This window comes from Sus scrofa, chromosome 15, assembly GCF_054392235.1.
Source record: "Sus scrofa isolate SSC_HxYL_T2T_F1_AM1 chromosome 15, Sscrofa_HxYL_maternal_Yorkshire_Landrace_v2.0, whole genome shotgun sequence".
Lineage (NCBI taxonomy): Eukaryota > Metazoa > Chordata > Mammalia > Artiodactyla > Suidae > Sus > Sus scrofa.
Window position 1 is genome coordinate 116,732,382 of NC_139397.1, and position 26,603 is coordinate 116,758,984.

At 37.4% G+C, this 26,603-nt stretch overlaps 1 protein-coding gene across 32 annotated transcripts in view; it reads left to right on the top strand.

Moving 5' to 3' along the window:
• The window catches only part of PLCL1 (phospholipase C like 1 (inactive)), a 958,345-nt gene that overhangs the window by 754,260 nt on the left and 177,482 nt on the right, over positions 1–26,603 (top strand). For 3 of the 32 annotated variants that reach the window (XR_014830028.1, XR_014830040.1, XR_014830037.1), the window contains one exon: positions 21,805–23,326. The exons of 28 other annotated variants lie outside the window; for them this stretch is intronic. The gene's annotated coding sequence lies outside the window, so the exon portion shown is untranslated. Of the gene's footprint in view, positions 1–21,804; positions 23,327–26,603 lie in introns of those variants that run through there. One more of the 32 variants, XR_014830033.1, reaches the window with a different exon arrangement.

Sequence of the window (26,603 nt, forward strand, 5' to 3'; positions counted from 1 at the left end):
ACTGAGGTTGAGACACTCTGGCTTAGAATTTCTAATGAAAGTGTAATTTTCCTGGTGGGTTCTTCAGCATCAAAGAATGGACTGCTCATTAATTTTGGGAACAGAGCTTACCCAGTGCCCTTCAGGGTAAGACATTTGAATAAAAATTGCTCCAGGAAACAGACACATATCCTGTTCCCAAAGAAGGTTAGGAAACAGGCTCACCAACCTGTTGGATGTGTGGTAGGAGAGCTGCCACTTTCTCCATAAATATTCATCACTATGGAAACCTTCCCACATCCATGCACTTCTATAACCTTAAATGGCAAGCAGATATTTTGTAAGGATGCTGAGAAAAAAGCATCCTATGTTGGCATCTTAGTGAATGTTTGATTAGAGAGTCTAGACCAGTGTTTTTTAACCTGGGCTATTCATTAAAATCTCCTGAGGAAACTATAAATTCTGATACTCAGGTCCTCCTACCCTCCCCCCCAAACTTCGTGGGAAATTGTGGTGCTGGGTTGAGGCATCACTATTTTTAAAAAACTCTTCAGGGAGTTCCCATCATGGCTCAGTGGAAATGAATCTGATTTATATCCATGAGTATGCGAGTTTGATCCCTGGCCTTGTTCAGTGGGTTAAGATTCCAGAGTTGCCATGAGCTGTGGTGCAGGTCACAGATGTAGCTGGATCCTGCTTTGTTGTGGCTGTGGTGTAGGCCAGCAGTTGCAGCTCCAGTCTGACCCCTAAACTGGGAACTTCCATATGCCGGTATGGCCCTAAAATGACAAAAAAAAAAAAAAAAAAAAAAATGTTTTAAAGTTGGCAGGCAGCTGGGGGTGGGCAACTGTTTGCTCCAATTCCTGTGTGCCTTCAGATGCTAAAAGGAACAAAATTAGAATAGCTTCCCACTGTCCTTCAAGGGTAAAAGCAGGTTTTGACTAGAATGGAATTATAAGACACATCATGCAATGAAAAGTAAAATTTTATTTAATCCCTAAAAATTTCCCTGAGCAGGGGAAATGGTGTAAACAAGCCATCTGTGTTGTGATGTGAAACACATTCCCTGGTGGTGGCCCTTGCAGGGCGCCTGTATTATCTTCAAAAAAAGGAGGGGAACTTTCTGTGGGACCAGAGGCAGAGGGAATTCTGATCAACTTGTTTTCTAAATATGCACAAAATCATTCCCACAAGGGGATGAGATTTTCAAAAGTCAGGCAATGGATGAATTAGTATAAATCTAAGAATTAAATAAAATCTAGTATTGGCAAAGCAGAGTTTGATGCTGCTCTACATAAACACAAAAATGAACTGTTAAATTTAGAAATGAACAGATTCAAATGCAGTTTGTCCTTTTTCTATCTATAGTATGAATCCTTCTGATCATGTACTGTACATTTGATGGAAGCATGTGGCTGTGGCAAATGTCCCCTAGGAACGGATCCAAATCAGAAGTTCAATTTGCTTTAAGCTCTTTAAAATATTCTGGGGATACAAAGTGGACTTAATCCCCCCAATTATTATATTATCACCAAAAATATTGAAATATATAAAAGGGCTAGGGGAGGCATGAAACTCGAAAAAGCACTAGATTGTTTTATAAAAACAATGTTTTTGCGGGGGGGTTTCAATGAAAGGCAAGTCGTTAGTAATTTTTTTTTTTAAATCATCATTTGCTCCATCTTCTAGACCTGCAGTCATTCCTTCTTTATTTTTCTTTTTAAGTCTCTAAGGTGTGGGCTCTCCCTGTGTTTTGGAGTCAGACAGGCATGACTGTGAGTCCCAGGTCCAGCTCCTATTAGGTAGGTCCAGTCCTGGATTTCAGGAAGTGGAGTGACCTCATGGATCCATAGCTTTCTCTCCAGTAAAAGGAAAATAATGGCATTTCCCTCAATTGTTAGTTGTAAGGAATACTTTGGTGGCAATGAAATCGCGTTGTACTCATAAAATAGGCTGACTCAGCAGTAAAAGATACATGCAAAGCAATGGATGAATCTCAAAAGTATTATGCTAAATGAAAGAAGTCAGACTCAGGAGGCTGTGGATGCTGTTTTATGTTTATGTTACACTCTGGAAAAAACAAAGCTGTAGGGACTGAACACATATCCATGGGTGCCAGGGGCCCAGAGTAAGGGGTACTTTTGCAAAAAGAGAGCTTTTGGGGGAGATGAAAGTATCCTGTAATCTGGTGGCGGTGGTTACATGACCGTACATGTATGCAATTCAGTATAACCAAAGTGGATGTATTGTACCATATAAATCCTATGTCAGTAAATTTAATCATCATCCCCACCAAAGGTAATGCATAAAATGGTTAAAAGCAAAAATAAAGGTTAAAAAACTTAACATGCCTAGTACGATGGTCTATAAACATACTTTTGTCACTTCTCTATTTCACAGCCAAATAATTTAAATACATTCTACCTTTGAGTGCAATTTTTTCATCATTCTACTGTATCCTTTGCTTGTGACTAATTTTTGCTCTTTCAGAAAATACCAATGACTAGTTTATTGTCAAATCTAGTATTTTCTTCAATCTCTCTAATGTTTCTAAGATTTCCTACAGTGCCTCCTCCTTGTGGCTTTGCTTTCTAGACTTTGAGGACCTAGCATCTCTTCACAGGCTCTTTCCTTTAATATATTAATTCCTCGAAGTTTGTATCCAATTCATTTCTTTATCCTTTTTTTGGCATTCATAACTGCTTTTGTACCATGCATGAATGACTTCCAAAAATTGTCCTTCTAGGTACCTATCTCCCCAGAGTCTAAAATCAGACCCACATTTTATTTATTTGTTGAGTAGCTCTGATTCTAAAAACAATAAACTGTTTTCCAACTAAAAATATCCCAGAATTATTTATTGTTAGTTCAATACTTCCGTAATGATTTTATGTGTCACTTTTATATTTTACGTGGTAGTTCGTTATACTGTGTGTGTAAACATCTTGTTTCTAGAGTTTTCATTCTGTTCCAAATGATTTGTCATCTCCTGGGCAAATACTTGGGTTCTCACTATGGTAATTTTTGATAATGCAAGTTTCCTTCACTACTTGTCTTTTTCATTTCTTCTTCTTGGCTAATTTTGTCAGTGTATTCTTCCAGATGAAAATTAGAATTATTTTATGAGGTTTCCCATGAAGGGATTATGATTGCATTACTTATATAAATTATATGAGGGCAAATAACATCTTGACAATATCAAGTCTTCCCTTCCAGTAACATTTATTTCTACATTTGTCTTCTTTATGTCCTTCAGTAAAGTTGTGTACTTTTCTGAACCAAATAGGTTCTGTTCACTATTTGGTTAAACATTCTAACATTTTATGTTTTTCTGCTAGAATGACTAGAGTAACTCCTCAATTTTTTAATCTGATTTTTGCTGCTCTATAGAAGAATTTCTCTTATTATTTCAACAGTATTTTAGGTTATTCTCTTAGATTTCTAATTATACAATTATTTCATTTTAAATATCAGTAATTTAAACTATTTCTGAGAAATTTGCTTCGTTCGTTTTCTAATTTTATTGACTTGATCAGAACTTCCTAAACTATGTTAAATAGTCATGGAGCTAGAAATTGACTTTTAGATCCATTTTTTAATGATAATGCTCCTAGTAGTTCCCTATCAAACAAACAGGTGTTAGAGATTTTTAAAAAATATTGTTAAAGAATTATTTATCTATTCAGTGTATGTGGGATTTTTCCTAATGAGGTGTGATTTTTTTTTTTTTCTGAATAGTTGTATTTCAAACTTTGGAGATACATATCCCTATTTTCCCCCCTTTCACATGGTGAAATATTTATGATGTATATGAGGTAGGAAGAAGGGCAAAATATGTCTCTCGCTGATACATTATTTATTATTTAAGTCCCCAGGGCTCATGCGATTACAGAAGGGTTAACTGTTATAAGAATCCAAAAATATTCACTAATAATTGAACATTTTTAAATTTAGTTCTGGTCTCATGAGCTTATTATGATATTAATTTTATGTTACATTGATTTTAAACACTAAGTATTAAACAATCCAAATCAGTTATAAAGCAAAATTTAAAAGATATAAAATATACATGATATCACAAAATTGAGAAAAAATAATGTTGAACAGTTGCTAAGATCATGCTCAAATCCACCGATACAGGAGGTTCTGAGAGATTTAAATCAGTACAGTGTGTAAAGAAGAAAACATCAAAAAGGTTGATGACATTAAATGCATTTAAGAGAGAATGCTTTGACTCTCAGTGGATCAAAAGGTCCTTGGAAAATGAATGGAGCCCTCCAGAAATTTTGCCAGAAGGATCTTTTTATGATAATTATGAAAACGTGATCATATAGTTTTATTGGAGAAATACTTCAAAAATTCATAACATTTGATTCATTTCGATTTTAGTCTGGAAATTAGCTCATAATTTCTCAATTCCAAGCTATATTTTGTTAGATATAAGCAAATACATTTTATAAATTTATTTGTTTTTAGATAAAAATCCCATTAAAGTTTTTATTTTTAAAAAATACCTACTATGAAAGTATGGTTCCTGTTTTAACTTTTTAGCTAAATTAACTTCTAAAGATCTGCTCCCATTATCCTGGGATAATGAAGAACTCCCTGGACACTAATTAATTTCAAATATTGAAGCACTTTTATGTTACTCTTGTAATTATTACTCTTACTCTTGTATTATTACTCTCTTAACAGTCTTTAAGATACTAGATTTTTATTTTTTAATTATTTTAGTTGCTATGACATGTATCACTTTAGAATTGGAAAAAAATTGAGAAAACATTTTAAAAGATTTTCTAGTATAAGTACTAGTTGTGGAGTTCCCGTCGTGGCGCAGTGGTTAACGAATCCGACTAGGAACCATGAGGTTGCGGGTTCGGTCCCTGCCCTTGCTCAGTGGGTTAACGATCCGGCGTTGCCGTGAGCTGTGGTGTAGGTTGCAGACACGGCTCGGATCCCGCGTTGCTGTGGCTCTGGCGTAGGCCGGTGGCTACAGTTCCGATTCAGCCCCTAGCCTGGGAACCTCCATATGCCTCGGGAGTGGCCCAAGAAATAGCAACAACAACAACAACAACAATAAAAAAGACAAAGGACAAAAAAAAAAAAAAAAAAAAAAAAGAAGTACTAGTTGTTGTGAGCTGTTGTGGCTCAGCAGATTAAGAGCCTGACAAGTATCCATGAGGATGCAGGTTTGATCCCTGGCCTTGCTCAGTGGGTTAAAGGATCCAACATTGCCACAGGCTGTGGCAGACATGGCTCAGATCCCCAGCTGCTGTGGCTGTGGTGTAGTCTGGCAGCTACAGCTCAGATTTGATCCCTAGCCTGAGAACTTCCATATGCTACAGGTGTGGCCATAAAAAGAAATTAAAAATATTTGCTAGTATAGAATAATTCATATAGAATACAGTAGAAAAGTATTGTATATTCTAGTATAGATTGTATATTCTAGTATAGAATATGTAGAATAATTTCTCTCTTTACTGCCAAACTGTAGCTTTTGTTTTTGTAGTATCCTTTTCAGGTTTTGTTACACAATTGTACTGACTTTGTCAATTAAGATGCTTGCAACTTTTTGTAGTATTTAACAAAACAGAATTTTTTTGTATAAAATTGCTGAAATTGTTACATTATTAATAGTATTTCTGCGATAAGAATAGTAATTCTTTGACAACTATACATTTTTCTGTATAATTATATTATTTCAAAATGTGCTTTCTTTTAATAAGTTTTAAAAATCCCTATTGATTGAGATTTTAAGCTTTATGTTTATATATCCATATTAAGTTCCAAAAATTCATGTCTGTAGGAAACCATCTTGTGGCAAATTTTGTGTAATTTTGGGCGTTTTTAAAAGATTGTTATTCTTTCTATTATAGTTGATTTACAACAACTGTTAATTTCTGCAGTACATCAAAGTGACCCCATAATACATTATAGATACACATGCTTTTTCTCATATTTTCCTCCATCATCTTCCATCACAAGTGATAAGATATACTTTCCTGTACTATACAGCAGGATCTCATTGCTTCTCCACTCCAGATGCAACACTTTGCATCTACTAACCCCAAACTCCCAGTCCATCCCACACCCTGCCCCTCCCCCTTGGCAACAGCAGATCTGTTCTCCAAGTCCATGAGTTTGCTTTCTTCCTATAGATAGGTTCGTTTGTGCCATGTATTAGATTCCAGGTATAAGTGATACCATATGGTATTTGTCTTTCTCTTTCTGATTTACTTCACTTAATATGAGAGTCTCTTTTTCCATCCATATTGCTGCAAATGGCATTATTTTGTTCTTTTTTAGGGCTGAATGGTATTCCATTGTATATATGTACCACATCTTCTTAATCCATTCACCTGTCCATGACATTTAGGTTGCTTCCATGTCTTGGCTATTGACATAATACTGCAATGAACACAGGAGTACATGTGTCTTTTCCAAGGAAAATTCTGTCCATATAGATACCCAGGAATGGGCTTACTGGGTCATATGGTAATGCTGTATTTAGTTTACTGAGGTACCGCCAAACTGTTTTCCATTGTGGTTGTACCAATTTACATTCCCACCAACAGTGAAGGAGGGTTCCCTTTTCTCTACACCCTTTCCAGCATTTGTTATTTGTTGATGTGTTAATGATGGCCATTCTGACTGGTGTGAGGTGGTACCTCATTGTGGTTTTGATTTGCATTTCTCTAATAATTGGTGATGTTGAGCATATTTTCATGTGCCTGTTGGCCATCTGTATATCTTCTCTGGAGAAATGTCTCTTCAGGTCTTCTGTCCATTTTTCAATTGGGTTTTAGGTTTTTGTGCTGTTGAATTATATAAATTTGTATATTTTAGAGTTAAGCCCTTGTCAGTTGCATCATTTGAAACTATTTTCTCCCATTCCATAGATTGTCTTTTTATTTATTTATTTATGGTTTCCTTTGCTGTTCAAAAGCTTGTAAGTTTGATTAGGTCCCATTAGTTTAATTTTGTTTTTATTTCTGTTGCCTTGGGAGACTGACATAAGAAAACATTTGTATGGTTGATGTCAGAGAATGTTTTGCCTATGTTTTCTTCTAAGAGTTATATGGTGTCTTGTCTTACACGTAAGTCTTTAAGCCATTTTAAGTTTATTTTTGTGCATGGTGAGAGGATGTGTTCTAGTTTCATTGATTTACATGTAGCTGTGCAGTTTTCCCAGCACCATTTGCTGAAAAGAGCATTTTCATTTTTCCCACTTTATATTTTTCCCTCATTTTTTTTTTTTTTATTTTCCCACTGTACAGCAAGGGGGTCAGGTTATCCTTACATGTATACATTACTATTACATTTTTTCCCCCACCCTTTCTTCTGTTGCAACATGAGTATCTAGACAAAGTTCTCAATGCTATTCAGCAGGATCTCCTTGTAAATCTATTCTAAGTTGTGTCTGATAACCCCAAGCTCCCAATCCCTCCCACTCCCTCCCCCTCCCATCAGGCAACCACAAGTCTCTTCTCCAAGTCCATGATTTTCTTTTCTGAGGAGATGTTCATTTGTGCTGGATATTAGATTCCAGTTATAAGTGATATCATATGGTATTTGTCTTTGTCTTTCTGGCTCATTTCACTCAGGATGAGATTCTCTAGTTCCATCCATGTTGCTGCAAATGGCATTATGTCATTCTTTTTTATGGCTGAGTAGTATTCCATTGTGTATATATACCACATCTTTCGAATCCAATCATCTGTCGATGGACATTTGGATTGTTTCCATGTCCTGGCTATTGTGAATAGTGCTCCAATGAACATGTGGGTGCATGTGTCCCTTTAAAGTAGAGTTTTGTCCGGATAGATGCCCAAGAGTGGGATTGCAGGGTCATATGGAAGTTCTATGTATAGATATCTAAGGTATCTCCAAACTGTTCTCCATAGTGGCTGTACCAGTTTACATTCCCACCAGCAGTGCAGGAGGGTTCCCTTTTCTCCACAGCCCCTCCAGCACTTGTTATTTGTGGATTTATTAATGATGGCCATTCTGACTGGTGTGAGGTGGTATCTCATGGTAGTTTTGATTTGCATTTCTCTTATAATCAGCGATGTTGAGCATTTTTTCATGTGTTTGTTGGCCATCTGTATATCTTCTTTGGAGAAATGTCTATTCAGGTCTTTTGCCGATTTTTCCATTGATTGATTGGTTTTTTTGCTGTTGAGTTATATAAGTTGCTTATATATTCTAGAGATTAAGCCCTTGTCAGTTGCATCATTTGAAACTGTTTTCTCCCATTGTGTAAGTTGTCTTTTTGTTTTCTTTTTGGTTTCCTTTGCTGTGCAAAAGCTTTTCAGTTTGATGAGGTCCCATTGGTTTATTTTTGCTCTCATTTCTATTGCTTTGGGAGACTGACCTGAGAAAATATTCATGATGTTGATGTCAGAGAGTGTTTTGCCTATGTTTTCTTCTCGGAGTTTGATGGTGTCCTGTCGTATATTTAAGTCTTTCAGCCATTTTGAGTTTATTTTTGTGCATGGTGTGAGGGTGTGTTCTAGTTTCATTGCTTTGCATGCAGCTGTCCAGGTTTCCCAGCAATGCTTGCTGAATAGACTTTCTTTTTCCCATTTTATGTTCTTGCCTCCCTTGTCAAAGATTAATTGACCATAGGTGTCCGGGTTTATTTCCGGATTCTCTATTCTGTTCCATTGGTCTGTCTGATCATCTCAATAGACGCAGAAAAAGCACTTGACAAAGTTCAACATCCATTCATGATCAAGACCCTCGCCAAAGTGGGTATAGAGGGAACATTCCTGAATATAATCAAAGCCATTTATGATAAACCCACAGCAAATATAATACTCAATGGGGAAAAACTGAAAGCCTTCTCACTCAAATCTGGAACAAGACAGGGATGCCCACTCTCACCACTGCTCTTCAACATAGTTTTGGAAGTCTTAGCCACAGCAATTAGACAAACAAAAGAAATAAAAGGTATCCATATAGGAAGAGAAGAGATCAAACTGTCACTGTATGCAGATGATATGATACTATACCTAGAAAACCCTAAGGACTCCACCCCAAAACTCCTTGAACTGATTAATAAATTCAGCAAAGTAGCAGGATATAAGATTAACATTCAGAAGTCAGTTGCATTTCTGTATACCAGCAATGAAACATTAGAAAAGGAATACAAAAATACGATACCTTTTAAAATTGTACCTCACAAAATCAAATACCTCGGAATACACCTGACCAAGGAGGTAAAGGACCTATATGCCGAGAACTATAAAACTTTAATCAAAGAAATCAAAGAAGATGTAAAGAAATGGAAAGATATTCCATGTTCCTGGATTGGGAAAATCAATATTGTAAAAATGGCCATACTACCCAAAGCAATCTACAGATTCAATGCAATCCCTATCAGATTAACCATGACATTTTTCACAGAACTAGAACAAACAATCCAAACATTTATATGGAACCACAAAAGACCCAGAATCGCCAAAGCAATCCTGAGAAACAAAAACCAAGCAGGAGGCATAACTCTCCCAGACTTGAAGAAATACTACAAAGCCACAGTCATCAAAACAGTGTGGTATTGGTACCCTCATTTTTTGAAGATTAATTGACCATAAGTGTCTGGGTTTATTTCTGGTTCTCTATTCTTTTCCATTGGTCTGTATGTATCTTTTGGTACCAGTACCACACCATTGTGATTACTATAGCTTTGTAATATTTCCTGAAGTCTGGGACAGTTATGCCTCCTGCTTTGTTTGTTTTCTTTGGAATTGCTTTGGCAATTCTGGGGCTTTTATGGTTCCATATACATTTTTGGATTGTTTGTTCTAGTTCTATGAAAAATCTCATGGGTAATTTGATAGGGATTATATCAAATATGTAGATTGTTTTGTGTAGTATGGGCATTTTAGTGATATTAATTCTTCAAATTCAGGAGAATGGAATATCTTCCCATTTCTTAGAATCCTTTTTAATTTCCTTGATTAATGTTTTATAGTTCTCAGCATATGTCTTTCACCTCTTTAGTCAGGATTGTTCTTTGGTATTTAATTGTTGGGGTGCAATTTTAAAAGGCACTATATTTTTATATTCCTTTTCTAATATTTCATTATTAGTATACAGAAATGCAACCAATTTCTAAATATTAATCTTGTATCCTGCTACTTTGCTGAATTCATCAATCAGTTTCAGTAGTTTTTGTGTGGAGTGGAGGCCAACTGATACTGTATAAAGAATAGAGTGCATAGAGTGACTTTTTACCTGTTCTCCAATTTGGATACTTTTTATTTCTTTTGTTTGTCTGATTGCTGAGGCTTGGACTGCCAATACTGTTGAATAAAAGTGGTGAGAGTGGGCATCCTTGTCTTGTTCCAGATTTTAGTGGGAAGGCTTTCAACTTTTCTCCATTGAATATTATATTCACTGTGGGTTTGTCATAAATGGCTTTGATTATGCTAAGGTATGTCCTCACCATACCCACTTTGGTAAGAGTTTTTATCATGAATGGATGTTGGACTTTGTCAAATGCTTTTTCCAAATCTATTTGAGATGATCATGTGGTTTTTGACTTTTCTTTTGTTAATGTGGTGTATGGTGTTGATTAATTGATTTGTGTATGTTGAACCATCCTTGTGAACCTGGGATTAATCCCACTTGGTCATGGTATATGATCTTTTTTATATGTTGCTGGATTTGGTTGGCTAAAATTTTGTCAATCATGTTTGCATCTATATTCATCAAAAATATTTCCTCTTTGGTAGTATTTTTGTCTGGTTTTGTAAGATGATGGTGGCTTCATAGAATGTCTTTGGGAATGTTCCTTCCTCTTCAGCCTTTTGGAAAATTTTAAGAAGGATGGGTCTAAGTTCTTCTTTCTATGCTTTTTTTTTTTTAGAATTCGCCTGTGAAGCCATCTGGGTCCTGGACTTTTGTTTGTAGGGAGTGTTTTTATAACATATTCAATTTCATTTCTAGTGATCAGTGTGTTCAGTTGATCTATTTCTTCTTGATTCAGTATTGGTGGGCTCTAAGTCTCTAGAAAGTGGTCCATTTCTTCTAGGTCGTCAAATTTTTTGGCATGTAATTGTTCATAGTATTCTTATGGATTTTTTTTTTTTTTGTATTTCTGCAGTATCAAGATTTTTCATTTCTTATTTTGTTTACTTGAGTTCTTGCTCTCCTCCTTATGGTGATTCTGCCAGAGGTTTGTCAGTTTTGTTTACCCTTTCAAAGAACCAGCTCTTGGTTTTATTGATTTTTTTCCTATTTTTTTTGAATCTCTATCTTATTGATTTTCTCTGTGATCGTTGTGATTTCCTTCCTTCTGCTGAGTTTAGGTTTTGTTTTTTCTTTTTGTAATTCTTTTAGGTTGTGGGGTAAGTTGCCAATTTGATATTTTTCCACTTTTTTGAAGAAGGCCTGTATTATATGTACTTCTAAGCACTGCTTTTGCAGCATCCCATAGATTTTGAATGGTTGTGTTTTCATTGTCATTTGTCTCAAGGTATTTTTTAATTTCTCTTTTGATTTCCTCAATGACCCAATGGTTTTTTAGTAGCATGTTGTTTACTCTCCATGTAGTCAGTTTTTTTCTCATTTCTTTTCCGTTGGTTGATTTCTAGTTTCATGCCATTGTGGTCAGAGAAGATACTTGAAATAATTTCTATATTCTTAAATTTGTTGAGGTTATTTTTGTGCCCCAGTATGTGGTCAATCTTAAGAATGTTCCATGTGCACTTGAAAAGAATGTATATTCTGATTTTTTTTTTTTTTTTGGCTGTAATGTCCTGAAAATGTCAATTAAGTCTAGCTTTTCCATGTGTCATTTAGGACCTCTGTTGCCTTACTGATTTTCTGTCTAGAGGATCTGTCCATTGATGTAAGTGGGGTGTTAATGTCTCCTACTATTATTGTGTTTCCATCTATTTTTCCTTTTATGTCTGTTAGTATTCGTTGTATGTATTTGGGTGCTCCTATATTAGGAGCATATATATTGATGATTGTGATAATCATCTTCTTGAATGGATCCGTTTATCATTACATAGTGTCCTTCTTTGTCTTTATGGCCTTCATATTAAAGTCTATTTTGTCTGATATGAGTATTGCAACTCCTGCTTTCCTTTCTTGTTCATTGGCATGAAATATCTTTTCCCATCCCCTTTCAATCTATATATGTCCTTTGTCCTAAGTTGAGTCTCTTGTAGACAGCATATTACAGGCTCTTGCTTTTTTATCCAATCTGCCACTCTATGTGGCAGATTGGAGCATTCAGTCTATTGATATTTAAGGTAATTATTGATAAATATGTTCTTATTGCCATTTTATACCTTGTTTTCCAGTTGATTCTATATTTCTCCTTTGTTTCTTTTTTGTTGTTGGGTGATTTCCTTTTATTTTATGCTTGTTGCTGTCCTCTCTTTTTTAGTTTTTGTGAATGTAATGTTTGGTTTTGATTTGTAGTTCCCCTGTTTTTTCAAGTATGTTAACCCCTTGGTATATGTTTGCTTTACCTGATAGTCATACAGGCTCAAACACATTCTAAGATGAAGTCTAGATTTTCTTACTTTCCTTCCTTACACTTTATGATTTTGAAGTCCTTTTTTAATATCTTCATGTTTGTCCCTTTGCTGTTCCTTGTGTTTATTATTACTTTTACAATAGTTTTTTTTTTTTCCTTTTATATCTGTATACTGGATTATTTAAGTGATTGCTTCCCAGTTGTAATTTCCTCCATCCTACTTCTTCTTCTAGGAATACAGTATTCTCAAAATTTTTATTTTCTTTATTGAATAGATCCTCAAAAATTTCTTTCCAACAAAAGAACATGGGTATTAAATTACTTAAGCCTTCATATGGTCAAAGATTTACCTTTATTTTGCCTTTAAAGATTAAATACAAGCTTTTAATACAGATTAAATACAAAGATAGTCAATGGTATTGGAGATGATTTTTTAAGTAAACATTTTAGAAATACTTACCTATCAAGTATGAATAGACAGCATAGAAAGTACAAGAGAAATGGAGACTGGAAAGGAGAAAAACCATCAAACAAACAAAAAAGGAGACCAACATTCAAGAAGGCAAGGACAATCCAATGCATCTATGAACATAGTCCACAAAGAAGAAAAGAAAAATCATAGAATAGAACAAATACTAAAGACTAACATTCAAGAAAATTTCCCGGAGGAGTTCCCGTCGTGGTGCAGTGGTTAACGACTCCGACTAGGAACCATGAGGTTGCCGGCTCGGTCCCTGGCCTTGCTCAGTGGGTTAACGATCTGGGGTTGCCCTGAGCTGTGGTGTAGGTTGCAGACACGGCTCGGATCCCGCGTTGCAGTGGCTCTTGCGTAGGCTGGTGGCTACAGTTCCGATTCGACCCCTAGCCTGGGAACCTCCATATGCTGCGGGAGCGGCCCAAGAAATAGCAAAAAGACAAAAAAATAAAAATAAAAAAAAAAAGAAATTTTCCCGAGATAAGCCAAACCTACTTATTGAAAGGACAGCCTGAAAAACTGACCTAATATTGTCAACACCACAAAATATTCCAGTATAACTATTATACTTTAAAAACAAATGGTGAAGGACTTTTGGATATCTAGATAAAAAGACAAGGGAAAGAAAGTTAGATTGATCTCAGACTTTGTGACAAAACATTTTATGCTAAGAAAAATGCAAGCCAAAGTTTTTACACACAGCCAAAATTACCTTCAAGAATAAAATTCATGGGAATTCCTATGGTGACTCAGTGGGAATGAACTGGACTAGAATCAATGAGGACTTGAGTTTGATCCCTGGCCTTGCCCAGTGGGTTAAGGATGTAGCAATTGCCGTGAGCTGTGGTATATATAGGTTGCCAACATGGCTTGGATCCCATGTTGCTGTTGCTGTGGTGTAGGCTGGCAGCTATAGCTCTGATTTGACCCCCTAGCCTGGGACTTCCATATGCCACGGGTGTGTTCCAAAAAAAAAAAAAAAAAAAAAAAAAAAAGACTAAAATTCACAAAGAATTTAGAGGATATTGATTCACAAGAATTTGGATAAAGAATTCTGAGGATATTGTCCCCAGTGGCTCTCCTTGAAGACTATACAAAAAAATTTTACCTATACAAAAAAACAATTGTTGAGACTTCTGCGTAATGTATTGGCATTATATTACAGCAGAAAATCAGAGGATCCTTAACTGCAACATCCCCAGCATGAACAATGGCTGGGGAAAGGTATAGATATTTTGGAGGAAGCTAAAGAACAATTCAATTTAGAAGACTATTTCTACAGTCAGTTAATGCTGGAACAAGTCTTCCAGGACTTTGCCCACTTACAGAACCCAGAAGATGATTATTGAGAAAAGATGGAGCTGGAGTTCCCGCATGGATCAGCAGGTTAAGGATCCGATGTTGTTGCTCCTTGTGGCACGTGTTCCATCCCTAGTCCAGGAAATTTGACATGCTGCAGGTGCAGCTAAAAAACCTGCAAAACAAAAAGCCTAAAAAAAAAAAAAAGAAAGGATGCTTCCCCCCCCATAAAACAACATGAGAAATTGAATCACTGCTCCAGATTCATGAGCAGATGAGCAGTGAACAGACAAGTAAGATGGTCCTTGTTGAATTGCAAGATGGACAGAGTCCCTGAGGATGGTTTATTCAAGGTTTTTATATCTTCAGTTGATATTGTGAGTAATAAAGTTTTTTTAATAATAAATACAAAGGTATAAAATAATTCCCTTTGGTCACTCCCCCCCAAAAAAACCCTCTGTTTTCCTCATTTAGTATTACAGAGGGGTCCAAAAACAACCTGATTTTATTTATGTCGTAGAGAAACTTTTTTTTTTTTTTGTCTTTTTGCCATTTCTTGGGCCACTCCCACGGCATATGGAGGTTTCCAGGCTAGGGGTCGAATCGGAGCTGTAGCCGCCGGCATATGCCAGAGCCACAGCAACGCGGGATCCGAGCCGTGTCTGCAACCTACACCACAGCTCACGGCAACGCCGGATCGTTAACCCACTGAGCAAGGGCAGGGATCGAACCTGCAACCTCATGGTTCCTAGTCGGATTCGTTAACCACTGAGCCACGACGGGAACTCCAACATTTTTGTTTTGTTTTGCTTTGCTCTGCTTTGCTTTTTGTCTTCTTCCCAGATGCTTGTATCCTTTTAAATTTTTTTTTTTTTTTTTAAACAACAGCAATAATAACAACACAATACTATCTTGATCTGTCTTGCAATCCAAGCATGCTGTCTTTTGAAAAAGAATGGAGAGGGCAGGACACTTTTTGTCTGTTAAAATACATATTCTTGTTTCCATTTGTTCTTTAATTTATAAATTGGCTTGAGTGAGTCCTGATTTCCATCATCCCTTTTCCTCACTCAGTCCTCTCTTTGTGTTCTGAGTCTACACACAGGGCTACTGTGTGTTCTGACTGGGAGGACAGAGGGCTTCCTCTGCTCTAGAGTCTGAAATGGCTATAAATTTCTGGACTCCAAACCCAACTCTCTAACATTTCTTCTGTTTTCTTGTCATTCCTCTCTCTCATGTTCCCCCTGAAGTACATTCCCAGTGATGACCTGGCCTCCCAGTTCCCACAGATAATTCAAACCATCCAATCAAATTTCAGACTTGCATTCAACAACCTGACTTATATCTGCCCTCATCTCTACTTCTTCCCATCTATACATCCAAGGAGATCTCCATCCTACTAGATGAAGATGCTCCTTTCATCCATTCTCACTCTACATACTCTCCCTGCCTGATCTGAGGCAGCCCAGTGTCCGCACTTATGGTCTGGGTGCTGACGACTGGAACTTAGAGCTCCTGTCTGGCCAGCTCTCCAAACTTCAGATTCCTATCTCCAAATACCTTCTAGACATTTCCACTCAAATATTTCACAGAACATTCCAATTCAATATGTCATAAATTTCACTCAGCACCCCCTCACCACTCATCTGATCTATATTTGCTCCCTGTCAGAGTAGATGGCATCTCCACCACGAAGTTACCCAAGCCAGACAAGCCCAAGTTATCCTTGACTCATTTGCCTTTCTCATTATGCACATCAGATAGATAATTGCCAAATATTTTTGTTTACACTTGCTCATTGTCAATTCCAGATATTTCTTTCCATGTCAGTATCCTCTAGATATTATTTGAGGCCATTATCTTTCCTTATGATGACAATTTCCTCTTTCTTGGACTCTGTTTCCATTTTATCTACTGCTAAATAATTCTCCATGCTGTGGCAGAACAATGGTTTCAATGATCAGGTTACTCTCCTAGACAAGTATTTATTTAGACAAGTATTTATATTGAGCCCAAAGTTTTTGTTCTTTAATGTCTCACCAGTCAGGCTTCTCGACTGACTCCTCTGCTCTTGACATGCCCAGTCCCCTCACCAGCCTGTCCCTGTCTACTCGCATTGCACTCCACATGACCTATGCTCCAGCCAGCCCGAACTACTGGCATGCCTTGTTTTCCAATCATTATCATCTTATGCATCTATCCTCTTTTGCCATTTGCCAAATTAACCCCTACTTTATCTAAGACCTCATCTCTGACCAAGTCTTCGAACCTCCCAAGTTTGGATTAAGGGCTCTTTCTGTGTCTTTCTGTAGCAGTCTATAATTCCTCTTTTACAAAATTTACTACATGAGATTATAAATGCCTGTCTATTTGGCTATGTCTCCACCTAGACTGAACCTTTATGGGGGCTGGAATTATTTATATATTTTTTAAATCAAATCTTCCAGAGACCAACAATGCCTGGGTATACTAGGCACAAAATAAATATTTGTTGAATGAATTAACCTGACTAAACTATTTTCCTAATTTCAAAACATCTGCTCATGCTCTAAGTCTTCAGAATTTTATTTTCTTTTTCTTTTTTTTTTTTTTTTTTTTTTTTTTTTTGTCTTTTGTCTTTTTGTCTTGTTGTTGTTGCTATTTCTTGGGCTGCTCCTGCGGCACATGGAGGTTCCCAGGCTAGGGGTTGAATTGGAGCTGTAGCCACCGGCCTACGCCAGAGCCACAGCAACGCGGGATCTGAGCCGCGTCTGCAACCTACACCACAGCTCACGGCAATGCCGGATCGTTAACCCACTGAGCAAGGGCAGGGACCGAACCCGCAACCTCATGGTTCCTAGTCGGATTCGTTAACCACTGTGCCATGACGGGAACTCCCAGATGTATGTTTCTTTTTGGAATTCTTTCATGATCCTGATAAGTGGGATCCTTTCCTACTCTCCCGCCCTGGTTCTCTGAGACCTTGACCTAGTAGAGTACATTAAAAATCACAATTCTGAAAATGTGTGATAGCTGAGACTCCTTCCCCTGATTACAAAAACTTACTTGTGACTACAACTCTCATCAGACAGCCTGCTGCTATTTGGTACCCACCCTTGCTTTCCATCACATTGTTTCCTAGATCTTGTCTCTTGAAGGATGTAGAAAAAAATAGGAGAGAATTGTAAGGAGAACATATTGGACTGCAATTTTCATACTTGATGGGAATATATCAGCAGGATTTAAAAGAATTTCAATAAGAGCATAGTTCTCTGTATGGAGTCAGACCGAACTGGTGATAGTGTTTCTTGTGGGTGAGAGTTCCTCTGCCCTTTTTCTGGATAAGCTAAGCTGTTAATGGAGCAAAGCTGAACATGTTATAAAAGTGAAGAGGGATCATTTCTCCTCCTTGATCCATTACTTTGGTTGAAATGCCTGATTCTGGCACTCATTTGTCTACTAGCTTTCATTTTTGGTAGCAGCGGTATTCTTCTTTTTCACTCCCTTAATTATTTTAATTTTAAAATTGGTGGCTTCTAGACAGAACACTTTTTTAAGCTAAAAGACCACCATTTCTTTCTATGATGTCAAATAGCATATCTCCTTAGAATACTGGAAGGTAATAAATGTATTAAATAATCTGAATTTTTTTATAAAGGGAACATGACTAATTTTGCTATACCTCAAATCACTAGAAGGCCAGCAAATAATCTATAGGCAAAACAGGGCTGCTCTACTTTCACACCCCAGCCTTCAACATCAGCTCTTTGCAGAGCATTCCTGGTCTGAGCAAGCAGGGCATCTTTACAGAGCTGCACTGCTTGGCATCACACTAAGTCTTCTTTGCTGAGTTCCTGATTTATCTGTAGAAATAGTAATAGCAATTGACTGACTTGTCTAAGGATAAAACAATTACCTGGAAAACTGAGCTATTATTTTCTTACAGGAATAGACACAGAGTCAGTTTTGCTTTTCTTGCCTGCCATGTGTGTATTAACCCATCTTTCATGGATTACTGAATGTTTTAAATACAACTAAGATATTTCACACCTAGATTCTTCTAACCAAGAAACTTGCTTTTCAATAAAAAAGTAAGGCAGCTGATTAATTTCTATTGGGTTCTATTGAATTTACATATCCTACCTTCCTAAACAGGTGACCATGGGTCTGCTCACAGGATGTGAAGCGAAGCCAATCTACTGACACTAGGTTGTAGGGAAGTAAAGTGTAGCATTTCTTGTAAGGCCAAGCAAGAACGGGTGGCTCATGGTCAAAAGACCTGAGCTCCCAGATGGCTTTCAGGGAAGGGTTTTAAAGACAGTGTGAAGGAGAGAGTCACAAGGTATATGATCAGCTCCCTGATTGGTTGATGGTGAGGTAACAGGGTGATGTTTCAGGAATCTGAATCATTAACCTTTTGATTCCAGCTTGTCTTGGGTCTACCTGCTGATGGTCAGCCTGCAGTTAACTCTTCCTCCCAGTGGAGGTTTCAGTATCTGCAAAAATACTCAAGGACATGGCTCAATTATTTATCCTTGAGGATGAATTAAAGGTCTTTATTTTATGGCTAAACTATTCTTACTTTGTCTTGCTTAATTGTTTTCCTTTGTTTTTGCAATTCCTTGCTTCTCTGATTAAATTTACTCTTTAGAACTCAGGGAAGGCCTAGGAAGCTAAAGTTTTTCTATAAATAAGAGGTGCAGACACAGTGTGGAGAGTGGGGATGTCTGTCCCTGGGAAGGCTCCACAGAATTCCACCTGGCTTCATTTACAGAACAAGATAGCCATTTAAGACACTGTTAAGATCTCAGATGACAATCACTCTGCCAAGTTGGACTGCTTTCCTGTAAGTTTCTATGCATCCTCTGAACTAATGTATAATCTGAACCAGTATATGTTGCTTTTTCTTCACAAACTCCAAAGGAATGGCAGTGGGGTGGCACCTTTCATAATTAAAACTAATTACCCATTGGAAAAATGTTTGCATCTCTGCTCTATAATTCTGGATTCTGCTTTTTAGAGGTTTTATCATCTAAAGGAGTAATGCTTCCATTAAGAGATATAAAAATGGTTTCATTGATTTAGAAGTGACTACTTCTACTTAGCCTTTTTGAAATCTTCAAGTCAGGAAAAATAGGAAGGAAAGAGATGCTAAAAGCAAGCAAACAAACAAAAAACCACTAACAATAACAAAACATGTACTCTCATACAATACTTCTTTGTACAAGTAGGTCCAGTGGTTGAATTCAGTGGAATGCCATATGAATAGGAACATCAAGATACAGATGCCTCAGAAATAAAGGTTTAGGTTATGTCACTGAATAAAGAACCCCAACTGGCTGAGGTGTAGGTTGAAGGTCAAATGGAAAGGGGGAAACTTATAAATACTATAGATACTGTTGTGGCCAGCTATTGAAAGACGTACCATAACTTTAACCTGCTTTACCTCTTTGCTGTGACATTTATATATCTTAACTATTTTCCCTTTTCATTCCTCTTTTTACCTCTCATTATTGAAATTTCAAGGCTGTGGTGACAGATAACTCTAAAATCCATCACATCTGTACATGAATATCCTTTCAGGATTGTGGCAAAACCAGAGCAAGAATGGATATCATTCCATAGTCCTGTGCTGATAAAAGCATTAGCTAATGAAATTTTGGGTTTTCTTTCCTTGAAGAGGAGGCTTGTGTGTTTTTGGAGACTGTGAAGAAGTAGTTGTATTATATTTTTGGAGCTTCAAGTTTAAGAAAGGTATATATAAATATTGGAGAACTAAAGGGGAGGAGCTTAGTGGAATTTGTACAACTTCAGCAACCGAGAACCTAAATACATTTCCTTTCTGAGGCAATTCCAGAAGCAGTGATAGATAAAGCTCCACATTGCTTTTTAGAAACTGAAGTAAGGCAGTTCTTGCAATTTTTGAGCAAGGGTGTGGATTTGGCCTAAATTTATCCAATCCAGTGGCTATAGTGACAGAGACGTTAAGGGACCTGAAGCTTGAAAGAGAGCTCTACTTGTAATGCCAGTGACATCACTAGTAAGTAGTTCAGTGGCTGTAATTCCTGTTGCATCATCTAGTGACAGTGTCTGTGGTGTGGATGGACTAGATTCTTGCTGCCTGTTCTCCCTGGTTCTCTCTTTTTCTTAGTGTGGTTATCCAATTTTCTATTAATTCAGAAGGCTTCCTGTCATCCTTCCAGTGAATTATTTATTCTGCATAAATATGCTAGAATTAATATCTACTGTTTGCAGCTGAGAATCCAAATTGGTACTATTACTAGATCCAGGGCCTAAAGAGCAGTAGAAAAGGGCTCAAGTTCAAGCAATTTGGCTGACAGGAGCAAATGACTATGAATATAGATCCTGTGTTTGCAGTCACAGTGCCTGGTGTGAAAATGCCTGTTACCTCAGAGCCTCTCCACTCCTTTACATTATTGAAAAAGGAATATTTCAGTTCTTTCAACGTGAGCTCTTTCTAAAGTCCTGCTTTCCTTAACTCTTCTCTGTACCATGAGTTTTACCTTTGTGAAGAGGTCATGCCCATATGAACCTGAATTATATAAGAAGGCCCAGTTTGATGAAATAATTAATGAGATGGTTATTATAACTGTGACTTTCTAAAAGAGCAAATTATTATTATTTATTAATTCTGTAAAAGCAAAAACTGGTAGATTAACTACACAACCAAGTAATTCATCTCCTATAAATATAAGACCCTAAACAAAGCAGGGGGTAGTATTTTGTAGATAATTTCAATTTTTGTCTAGAGCAAAGCATAATCTGTCTATTGTGAAAATACACAATAAACTTCCAAGAGAAAGAAAGTGAGTGAGGGGAATTTCCTATTCATAGTTTTATTCACTCTAGAGATAGATAGACATTTGTGAAAATCTGCAAGCTGAATTTTTATAGATAATACAAAAACTCCTCATGCAATTTTAATAGTTATAATTAGCTACTTTAAAATTTTTCATCTCTCAATTCGTAAAGTGATAGATTTTCAAAATATAACAGTTTTTAACTCTGTTACCCTAAAGTGTTCAGTTCAACATTTTTCCTAATTCACAGTGAAATTTCATTTTGTTCCTTTTTTTCTTACAAATACACACCATATCATCATATTTTTATATTCACTGGAAGGTTAAAAAATTGATATTTTGTAAACAAAAATCATCCTGAATATTTCACAATTTTATCTCCATCTTAATTATTTATAACACAATATGCAGAATAAGATGTGTATGAATGAAGTTTGACTAAATATTCACAGTTTGGGAATATCTGGGTTCATTTACTAACGCTCTTCAAAAAATTTAAGCACAAAAATACTGTTCATTACAATTAAACGACTTCAGTCCTCGGAGGCCCCCACAAAAGCTTGCACTGTAGTGAATAACCTTGAGGGCTTCTCTGTACATAATATTGATACATATTAACTGTCTGGAAGACCAGGTTAGGAAACAGGTGCCATAGGAACTTAGTGGCACATTATTCACTTTTACAAGTGATGTTATCTATCATTTATAAAAGTAAGTAATCCTGATCTTGGTCAAAAAAATGGCTTAACCTTCAGGAATCCACTGCATACCACCTAAGAGCAGAAACAGCTGAGATTCCAGGGCTAAAGACTGAACCAGTGTTATAAACTTGTGACCTATGGACTGGGTATGTAAGTACATTTTGCATGGACTGCTTCACGGATTAAAAGTAAGTTAGACAGTGAAAATACTTTGTATGATGCTATAATGATAGATACATGTTGTTATACATTTGTCTAAACTATAGAGTGTACAACACCAAGAGTGAACCCTAATTTAAACTCTAGACTTTAGGTGATTACAGTGTGTCAAAGTGGGTTCATCAACTGAACAAATGTGCTAGTCTGGTGAGGGATGTTAATAACGGGGGAGGCTTTGCATGTGTGGGGGCAGAGGGTATATGGAAAAAAAAAATTTCTGTTCTTTTCTCTAAATTTTGCAATGAACCTAAAACTGCCTTTAAAAAGTCTGTTTAAAGGGAGTTCCTATTGTGGTTCAGCGTAAGCCATGGTGTAGGTTGCAGACATAGCTCGGATCTGGCATTGTCATGGCTGTAGTGTAGGCCAGCAGCTGCAGCTCTGATTCAACCCAGAGCCTGGGAACTTCCCTATGCCATGGATGTGGCCCTAAAAAGAAAAAAAAAAGTCTTAAAATTTTTGTTTTAATGAAAAGTATTACTAACACTTTAAAATCAGTAACTTGTGTTAGTAGTTGAATAGTTTCTCCCCAAATGCATATGTTGAAGTCCTAACCTATATTACCTAAGAATGTGATCTTTGGAAATAGATGCAGTTGTCATTGCAAATGTAAATGTAAGTAGTTAAGATGATGTCATGCTGGAGGAGAGTGGACTCCCAATCCAATACGACCAGTGCCATTGAGAAAGGGGAATTTTGGACACAGACACACACACACAGGGGTATCACTGTGTGAAGACGAAGGCAGAGAATAGGATGATGCTGTCCGTAAAACAAGGAATGCCGATTGTCTGGACACCAGAAGCTAGGGGAGAGGTTTGGAGCATATTTTCTCCCATGGTTCTCAGAAGCAACCATCCCTCAGACTTAGCCTCCAGAATAAAGAGGCAACAAATAACTATTGTTTATGCTACTCATTTAAGTCACTCAGCTATGCAGCCCTAGGAAACTAATGCAACTTGCATATAGAATTTCTGGTTTTCAGCTTCTCTGAAAAGTAGCCAGGCTTGGCAACAGTCAGTTGATCAGCTAGAACAGAGTGGTAGCTGCCCCCTTTCCTTGAGAAGTTCTGCATTTCACCAAATCCAGTCCATGTTAATAATTTAAGTTGGATGTTTGCTGTCTGATACCACCTCAAAGGAAAATGGGTCAGGAAGTTTGGAAGAACCTAAATAAACATAATGTGACAATACAGTCTCCTGTGATCTTTAAAGCAAACTGAGTTGAAGGTATCTGAGCGTAAAGAAAAGAAAAAAATAAATAAAACAAGAAAATTAAAAGGCCACCCAGGGAATGTCTGATAGCTTCACATTTTAAAGAATTGTTATGAAGATTAAAAAGAAAAACATAAAATCAAAAACAATATGAAAAAGTTAAATAAACACAACTGTGATAGTGATGCCAGGAGGATCCTCAGATCCCCTTAACTGAGATTTTTTTCTGAAAAAGAGGAAGACAAAAAGGATATCCTAACTGCTTGAGTTAATGCTGAGAGAAAGCTCTGGAAAAGGCGCTACAGACGCAGTTGAAAGAGAGGACCCAAGAGAGGCATGCATCTGGTTGGAGGGGATGCTTCCCCACTTAAGCTCCACTTTGAACAAATTCAAGCCATACAGTTGAGACAAATTACATCCCCAGATTCTCAGCAATGTTGACCACAGACCTACTGCTCATAACCCTGGAAGAATAGTAAGGGATGAGAGAGGGTCCAGAAGCCTGGAAATGTACAGTAGTATTACAGTGTTCAAAGAAAGAACGATGGAAAATCTTTAGAACAGGCAGACAATGTACCTGATAGTAGCGGTCCCTGGGAAATAAAATGATTATGACTTAAGTGTGTTTTGGAAATTAAGAGAAAAATGTGCTTAGGATTTGAAATTGGTTTAGAAACAAGAGGTCAGGTAGTAATAGAGGCACCTAGGAGGTGACACACCTTCTACCACTCTGGGCTTCTCTCACTTTTCCAACCACATTGGGCTTCTGCCCTGGCCACTCACACCCACAAATTCCTGTTTCACAGCCTGTGCATCACCTGTTCCTTCATTCTGGACCCCTCTTCCTGAAGGGATCTGCAAGGCTTGTGCCCCGATTCTTTTACGGTTCTATTCCAGGGTCACCTTCTCTTCAAGGTCTTCCCTGACAACCCTACCTTGTGTCTCAGCCTCCTCCGCCCATGCCCTACCCTGGCTTTGTTTCTTCATAGCACTTATTTTTAGTTTTTTTAAATTTAATAAACACTACATGCAATTCATTGCACCAGTCACTGTTCTAACTTTTTAAAATATTGATTCATTTAATCCTCTGATAACACTAGCAAGGAAACACTAACGTTCTTTCCATTGTGCAGTTGGGAGAACCGAGGCATAGAGAAACTGTACTTAACTTGAAACAATAGTAAGCAGTCGAGTTGTGTTTGAATACAGGAAGTCTGGCTTCAGAGTCTGTTCTCAGCTGCTCTGCTCTTCTGCCACCATATAATATATCTTGTATTTAACTTATCTGTTTAGCATATCATCTTTCTCCATTCCGTTCCCCCCAAAAATATAAGCTCCATGAGGGAAGGATTTTTCTTTTTTTCCTATGTTGCTTTTGCTCTTAGAATAGAGTGTAGCATATTGTAGATCCTCAACAAATATCTTGTTAAATGAGTACAAGGCAAATATAAGAGACCAGAAATGTAAGAGTCTCCCTTTGTAGAGAAAAGACTTTTTTCTTGTTGAGACTAGGGATTAAAGGCTATTAATCTTTGAATCTGTGGCTCCTGGCAGAGAGCCTGGCTTGTGTAGTGAGAGAACAGAGGAAGAAAAGAGCTGGAAAGGAAGCTGGAAATATGAGGTACTTGGCAAAATGTGAGCTACAAGAGCTCAACATCCCAAAACCCAGAGAAAAGAGTTTTGTCAGGGATGAGAGAGAGGTTCTGTAGTAAAGGAAGACATAGACAATGTCTCTGCATTTTGCATTCAACTACTCTGCTTCAGAGCCACACATAAAATTGTCATGAAAATAGGAAAGCATTTTAATTGCAAAATATCTATCAAGCATTGCGCCTACTTGAGCCACTTTGGTAAATGCAGTGAGGCCACCCAGCTCTGAAGAGGTATGCAAGGGAGAATCTGATATTCAAAGTGGGGCATCTAGGTTCCTGTGATCAGTGCCAAAAGGTAAATGCTTTGAGAAGAGGGTCGGGGTTGCTGTTGGCAGGCAAAATACATTTCTGGGGACCTCTGTCTCTCATTAGCATAAATCTGTGTCTTCATGAGCACAATCAACTTCAGACAGGATTACTAAAATAAGTAAAAAAAAATATATTAATAACCAAATAGCATTAGATGCCAACATAACCCCACCTAACACTGTTAGTGTTTGAAGGGAAAACATTCAGATTCCTAATCTATTGGGGAATATTAACATAATGTGGCTTTGAAAATTTTAAAAAGACCTCATAATTAATTTAATCACCATTTTGCATAGCATTCCCACTTGTAATCTGCATTTTTGCTTTAAAACTCTTACTATATAGCTGTCATTCTGATCTAATGAAATGCCTCTTACTTAGGAAGAGAGGAAATTTTCCAATGTTGAGGCTACACAGACATGAAGATTGAAACATGTGTCTGTCGCTGCAATTTCACCATGGTAGACTAATTGCAGAGGCCTGTGGGTATGGATTGATGTTGCTGAGTAGTCAGCCTTTACTGCCATCGCTTTCGGGGCAATTTGCATAGCATGGCTCATAGTGTTTTATGATTTTTCTTTTAAAAATAATCCTACTTGTTAGTCAGTAAATCTGTTTAACTCTTCCGGTGCTGACTAGCATCTGGGGCACGTCTGCAGAACAAGTGCACATGTATCTCTCACTTGGCAGGTGCCAAGGGAGTTTGGAAAGGGTATCCCAGCAGATACAGTGCCATCTTTTTGTCCTCTAGGAAGATTATTATTGTAGGCCAGTCTCTAGGAAGTAGGCCTTGAGGAAGAGAAGAGTGCTTGAGGGGTTTTTATGGGAATGCTCATGGGATCAACCCCTGTGGAAGGGAAGGAAGTAGGATTAGGCAGAGGGATGCAGTTTCCATGGAAACCTAGAACAACTTTCAGGGAAATGCTGAAGATGAAATGGTGCCTCAGAGTTAACCCAAGTTAAGGCAAAAGGGCTGGGCTTTTATAACCACCCACCCGTCCCACCCCATATTGATCAGTCACTGGGTGTGTGATGTTGCAGGAAGAGGCACAATCTGGAGGATGCAACCAGCTGAGGCAATTCCTGAAGTTGGCTGATGGCTGATGGTCTAGGAAGGACACTCCCAGCAGCTGGGAAAATAAGTCCTTTATTGCTGGAGGGGAACAAACCTGGGTGGGACATCACAGTGTCTGCCATAATTATCATGTAGCTCCTAATAACAAAGGCTCAATCAGGTACTGCCTAAGCAACAGACTATAATCTGCCTCCTTTTGTGAGAAGGTCTTTCTATAGAATATTCAAGAATCTGTTCCCCACTGCCTAATAATCCAATGTACTTTTTTTGTTTATGTGTTTGTTTTTAGGACCATACTTGTGGCATATGAAGTTCCTGGGCTAGGGGTCAAATCCAGCTGCAGCTGCCGGCCATAGCCACAGCAACACAGGATCCAAGTCACATCTG